Source organism: Sminthopsis crassicaudata, chromosome 2, assembly GCF_048593235.1.
Source record: "Sminthopsis crassicaudata isolate SCR6 chromosome 2, ASM4859323v1, whole genome shotgun sequence".
Taxonomy (NCBI): domain Eukaryota; kingdom Metazoa; phylum Chordata; class Mammalia; order Dasyuromorphia; family Dasyuridae; genus Sminthopsis; species Sminthopsis crassicaudata.
This window is the reverse complement of record NC_133618.1, coordinates 598,279,938-598,287,414: the sequence shown is the minus strand read 5'-3', so window position 1 is coordinate 598,287,414 and position 7,477 is coordinate 598,279,938.

The following is a 7,477-nucleotide window of genomic DNA, read 5'->3' as shown; positions in this document are numbered from 1 at the left end:
GGAAACTGAATCACTTCCATTTGAACTGTCTCAGGAAGAGTCTGAAGATCATCTGACAAGATTACTGAGATCCTTTCTAGAAGTAAACTGCCAAGCATTCTAACTCTACTGCAGAGAGCATAACTCCTTTGGGCTGGCCACTTTATTCAAATGCCAAATGTACGCTTGGCAAAATAATTATTTTAAGGAGAACCTCACACAGGGCAAGCATGCACAAGGTAGTCAAAAAGGCGATACAAGGATACTCTCAAGGTCTTTCTTGAGACACTGGCACAGCACTGCCCAACATGCCGTGCCCTCATCAAAAAAGGTGCTGTGTTTTATGAGCAAAGTAGAATTGAATTAGCCCAAAGGAAATGCAAAATACAAAAAATTAGAGAAGCTGCCCCAAAGGTTCATTGGGACTATTTGTGTCCAATCTGTGGCAGAGCTTTCCAAGCTCATATTGATCTGATCAACAACATTGGACACACTATAACTTGATTCTAATATAATGATGTCATTTTGGTTGTCTTGGAAATGAAGCACAACAACAGGGACTCACACCCACCATTCTTTTCCATTGTCTTGATAGATTTACTTTTAATTCTTTATAGAGTCTGACATCATGAATACACTATTAATATAAAAATGAAAAATATGAGACTTTGCTTTCATGACAAACATGTGATCATTCAAGTTTTGCAACTTCTCCAAGGCAATCCAGTCTGGTCTATTTTTCCTATTTAATGCTAGGCCCAATTAATTGTCCATCTTTGTAATCTGTCCCAAATGTACTAATGGAAAAGTTCATGGATTGTACACTTAAATTCATGTTGAAAACTAGACAGTAGACATTTTTCTTCTGTTTGTTCTCTTCTATGTAAACAATCACATTAAACTCCTTTATTCATACGTCTCTTCTGGTGTTCCAGGGCATCATCTAAAAATAAGAACACCTGGAGGACTTACTGTCTACAGACAGTATGCACCAAAGGACCAGAGGGCTCGAATAGCAGTTTGCTGGCCCTAGGACAAATCCTAACATGCTACTTACAACCTGAGTGACCTCTACTGAATCAGTAACTTCAATCTCTCATCTGTCAAGTAAAAGTGTTGGACATAGTGATCTGTACAGTCCCTTCTAGCACTAGGTCACTGGTTCTATGATTCCACCATAAGGAGATAGAGAGCTCCAAAGGTATCACTGAGATTTGATTGGTCAAGCCTCAGAACCAGAGTATGGCTCTGGGAATCAATCCATCAATGACTACATATGAAGTATGTATTAAGTGCCAGGCACTGTGCTAGGTGCTGGGGGTACAAATACAAAGAAGAAAACAGACCTTATTCAGAGGAATTTTATAGTCAAATTGGGAAGACAACACGCACCTATTTAGATTTATCATCTATGTAGGAATCAATTGATCTTTAATCTATCTCTTGATCTATGTAGTTGTTGTCTTCCTCATTTTAATGTATTTGTATGTTGGTTGGTTGAAGAGGACCAAAATGACATCACTATATTATAATATGTCCAACTGTGGTTCATCAAACCAATAAAATCTCAAAATGCTCTGCCACAAATTGGCTACAAATCATCCTTGTGAACATTTGGGATGGATTCTCTAACTTTGAACATCCCATGCTTCTTTGAAGCTACTTCAATTCTGCTTTGCTCATAGACCAAATCTCTCATAAGGGCACACCATGCTGGGAAATCAATAGCCAAAGATTCCTTTGTCCTACATTCAATTTCAAAGTTCTTAAGAGAGACCTTGAGAGTGTCCTTACATCTCTTTTTCTGACCACCATCTGAGGGTTTGCCCTTTGTGAATTCTCCATAAAAAAGTCTTCTTGGCAAATGTACATTGGACAGTTGAACAACGTGGCCCGCCCAATGGAATTGTGCTCTCTGCAATAGAATTGGAATGCCTGGCAGTTTAGTTTGAGAAAATATGTCAATGTCTGGTATCTTATCCCTCCTGGTGATTTTTAGGATCTTCCTAAGACAATTCATATGGAAGCGATTCAGTTTCCTGGCATGGCACTGGTACATGGACCAGATTTTATAGACATACAACAATAAGAACAGCACAATGGTTCTGTAGCTCTTCAGTTTGGTGGTCAGTCTAATACCTGTACTTTCCCACATTTTCCTTTGGAGCCTCCCAAACACAGAGCTAGCTATGGTAATGTGTCCATCGATCTCATTATCAATGTGTATATTTCTAGAAAGTGTACTGTCAGGGTAAGTGAAATTATTTATAGCATTCAAAACATTTTATTTGTTGTAACCAATGGTTCTACATATGAATGGGGGGGGGCTGACTGGTGGAGCACCTATGTTTATTGGTGTTAATTATTAGGCCGAAGTTAGCACAAGAAGCAGAGAGTCCGTCCATACTCTCCTATATCTAAGCTTCAGAGGTTGCATTGAGTGCATAATCAGCTTCAAATAAAAACATGCACAAACACCTCCCCTCCATTTTAGTCTTGGGTTGTAGCTTTTTCAAATCAAAAATTTTACCATAAGTGCACTAACTGACTTTAATGTTGTGTTTGTCCTCAAAGACATTTGACAACATGGCTGAAAACATGCTAAAACATGCACTGGTAATTTTGAAAGCATGAGAGTGTCATCCATTATCCATAACCCAGACAAATATACAGTTGTGAAATTGAGTTACAATACTGAGGATCTGTCCTGGCAACCAAATTTTGACATAATTTTCCTTAAGCCCTCCTGATTCACAGTATCAAAGACTTAGGCCAGATCTACAAACATAGTGTATATAGATCTCTGTTCTGGATTTATTTTGGAGTTGTTGAGCAGCAAACATCATATCAACTATTCCTCAGCCCTTTCTGCAGTCACACTGGCTTTTCAGGTAGATGACCATCTTCAAGATGAAGGATCAGCTTACTGAGGAGGTCTTTTACAAGAATCTTGCCAGCAGTGACAAAGATATAGGGCTTTTTACTTCCACTGTGCCCCCTGATTGTCACAGGATCATGTTTTCCCTTTATGTTTATAGAGATATACAAAAGAAGCATTCCTGTACACCTGAGCTATAATCTTCTCTTGCTATATAAACCAGAAAATTTTGATCACTTTTTTGTATGAGCAATGAAAATTCCTACCCATTTTGTAAATCTAAGCTCTAATAGGATCAGCATTGGGTGCTTTGTCACATGAATAGAAGGGCATTCAAAACCTTCTTCAGTTGCACTTTAACCTAAAGAGGGATTGACTTTAGATAAATCGTCAATCACATAAGTCTTGATTGATGATAGTCTGATTAACAGGGAAGTGTTAAACCCATCTCTCTAGGATCAATATGATTCTATCAATACTGAAAAGTTGAGATGTACTATAACCATAAATAATTTACAGGAGGTGGCCTGACTGTATCAGACCTAAAACTGTAATATAAAACAGTGGTCCATCAAAACCATTTGGTACTGGCTAAGAAATAGAGTTAGTTGATCAGTGGAATAGGTTAAGTTCACAAGACACAATAGTCAATGATTATAGTACTCTAGTATTTGATAAACCCAAAAATTGTAGTTTGTGAGATAAGAACTCACTATTTGAAAAAAAAAAATTGCTGGAAAAATTTGAAATTGTCATGGCAATAACTAGGCATTGACCCATACCTAACACCCTCTACCAAGATAAGGTCCAAATGGATTTATGATTTAGACATCAAGAGTGATACTATAAGCAAATTAGAAGAACAAAGGATAGTCACCCCCCAGATCACCTTTTTAGAAGGAAGGAACTTGTGGCCAAAGAAGAACTAAAATAAATTATGGAATGCAAAATGGATAATTTTGATCACATTAAGTTAAAATGTTTTTGTACAAACAAAATCAATGCAGACATGATTACAAGGGAAGTGATAAACTGGGGGGGGAAAGCTTTTTTATCTAACGATTCTGATAAAGGCCTAATTTCTAAAATATAGGAGAATTGACTCACATTTTATAAGAATTCAAGCCATTCTCCAATTGATAAATGGTCAAAGAATATGAACAGACAGTTTTCAGGAGAAAAAATTAAAACCATTTGTAGTCAAATAAAAAAAAAATGCTCTATACTATTGATCAGAGAAATGCAAATTAAAACAACCCTGAGGTAATACTACATACTTCTCAGATGCTAAGATGACAGGAAAAGATAATGATTTATGTTGGAGGGGATTTGGGAAACCTGGGACACTAATATATTGTTGGTTATCTAACTATTCTGTAGAGCAATATGGAAATATGCACAAAAGTCTATCACACTGTGCATACCCTTTGATTCAACAGTACCTCTACTAGGCCTGTATCCCAAAGAGATCATAAAAAGGAGAAAAGGACCTATATGTGCAAAAATGTTTGTAGCAGCTCTTTTTGTAGTGGTAAGGAACTAGCAATTGAGTGCATACCCATCAGTTGGAGAATGGCTGAATAAACTGTGGTATATGAATGTTATGGAATATAATTTTTCTATAAGAAATAATCAGCATGGACTTGGCTCTCTTCAACATTGAGATGATTCAAACCAGTTCCACTTGTTCAGTGATAAAGAGAGTCATCTTCACCCAGAGAGAGAACTGTGGGAACAGAGTGTGGAACAGAACATAGCATTCTCACTCTCTCTGTTGTAATCTGCTTACATTTTGTTTACTTTCTCAGGTTTTCTTTTTTTCCTTCTTGATCTGATTTTTCTTGTGCAGCAAGATAACTGTATAAATATGTATACATATATTGGATTCAACATGTATTTCAACATATTTAACATGTATGGGACTACCTGTCAGCTAGTGGAGGCGGTGAGGGGAAGGTGGGGAAACATTGGAACAAACAATTTTGCAAAGGTCAGTCTTGGAAAAATTACTCATGCATATGCTTTGCAAATAAATAAATAAATATCTTCTTTAAAAAATGATATAATCAATCAAAATCTTTGGGATGCAGCTAAAGCAGTAATAAGGGGAAATTTTATATCTTTAGAGGCTTATTTGAAGAAAATTGAGAAAGAGAAGATTAACGAATTGGGCTTACAACTTAAAAGGCTAGAAAAAGACCAAATTATAAACCCCCAACCAAAAATTAAACTCGAAATACAAAAATTAAAAGGAGAAATCAATAAAATTGAAAGTAAAAAAACTATTGAATTAATAAATAAAACCAAGAGTTGGTTTTATGAAAAAGCCAATAAAATAGATAAACCTTTGGTAAATTTGATCAAAAAAAAGAAAGAGGAAAATCAAATTGATAGTCTTACAAATGAAAAGGGGGATCTTTCCACCAATGAAGAGGAAATTAGAGAAATAATAAGGAGTTACTTTGCCCAACTTTATGCCAATAAATTTGATAACTTAAGTGAAATGGATGACTTCCTCCAAAAATATAGGCTTCCTAGATTAACAGAGGAGGAAATAAATTGCTTAAATAGTCCCATTTCAGAAAAAGAAATAGAACAAGCTATTAATCAACTCCCCAGGAAAAAATCCCCAGGGCCAGATGGATTCACATGTGAATTCTACCAAACATTTAAAGAACAATTAGCCCCAATGTTATATAAATTATTTGAAAAAATAGGGGATGAAGGAGTCCTACCAAACTCCTTTTATGACACAGACATGGTACTGATACCTAAACCAGGTAGATCGAAAACTGAGAAAGAAAATTATAGACCAATCTCCTTAATGAATATTGATGCTAAAATCTTAAATAAGATATTAGCAAAAAGACTTCAGAAAATCATCTCCAAGATAATACACTATGATCAAGTAGGATTTATTCCAGGAATGCAGGGCTGGTTTAATATTAGGAAAACTATTAATATAATTGACCATATTAATAATCAAATTAATAAGAACCATATGATCATCTCAATAGATGCAGAAAAAGCATTTGACAAAATCCAACATCCATTCCTACTAAAAACTCTTGAGAGTATAGGAATAAATGGACTATTCCTTAGAATAATCAGGAGCATATATTTAAGACCTTCAGTAAGCATAATATGCAATAGAAATAAACTGCAACCTTTCCCAGTAAGATCAGGAGTGAAACAAGGTTGCCCACTATCACCATTACTATTCAATATAGTACTAGAAACGCTAGCCTCGGCAATAAGAGCCGAGAAAGAGATTAAAGGAATTAGAGTAGGAAATGAGGAAATTAAACTATCACTTTTTGCAGATGACATGATGGTATACTTAGAGAACCCCAAAGACTCTGCTAAAAAGCTACTAGAAATAATTCAAAATTTCAGCAAAGTGGCAGGATACAAAATAAATCCACATAAATCCTCGGCATTTTTATATATCACTAACAAAATGCAACAGTAAGAGATACAAAGAGAAATTCCATTCCAAACAAATGTTGAGAGTATAAAATATTTGGGAATCCATCTACCAAAGAAAAGTCAGGAATTATATGAGAAAAATTACAAAACACTTGCCACAAAAATAAAATCAGATTTAAATAATTGGAAAGACATTCAATGCTCTTGGATAGGCCGAGCGAATATAATAAAGATGACAATACTCCCCAAACTAATCTATTTATTTAGTGCTATACCAATCAGACTCCCAAGAAACTATTTCAATGACCTAGAAAAAATAACAACAAAATTCATATGGAAGAATAAAAGGTCGAGAATTGCAAGGGAACTAATGAAAAAAAACTCAGAGGAAGGTGGTCTAAGTGTACCTGATCTAAAGTTATATTATATAGCAGCAGTCACCAAAACCATTTGGTATTGGCTAAGAAATAGACCAGTAGATCAGTGGAACAGATTAGATACAAAGGACAAAAAAGGGTACATCTACAGCAATCTAATCTTTGACAAACCCAAAGATTCCAACATTAGGGATAAAAATTCATTATTCGGAAAAAACTGTTGGGAAAACTGGAAATTAGTATGGCAGAAATTAGATATGGATCCACACTTAACACCATATACCAAGATAAGATCAAAATGGATCCATGATTTAGGCATAAAGAGGGAGATAATAAATAGATTAGAGGAACAGAGGATAATCTACCTCTCAGACCTGTGGAGGAGGAAGGAATTTATGACTAGAGGAGAACTAGAGATCATTATTGATCACAAAATAGAAGATTTTGATTACATCAAACTAAAAAGTTTCTGTACAAATAATACTAATGCAAACAAGATTAGAAGGGAAGTAACAAATTGGGAAAATATTTTTAAAAACAAAGGTTCTGACAAAGGTCTCATTTCCAAAATATATAGAGAACTGACCCTAATTTATAAGAAACCGAACCATTCTCCAATTGATAAATGGTCAAAGGATATGAACAGACAATTCTCAGAGGAAGAAATTGAAACTATATCCACTCACATGAAAGAGTGTTCCAAATCACTACTGATCAGAGAAATGCAAATTAAGACCACTCTGAGATACCACTACACACCTGTCAGATTGACTAAGATGACAGGAACAAATAATGATAAATGTTGGAGGGGATG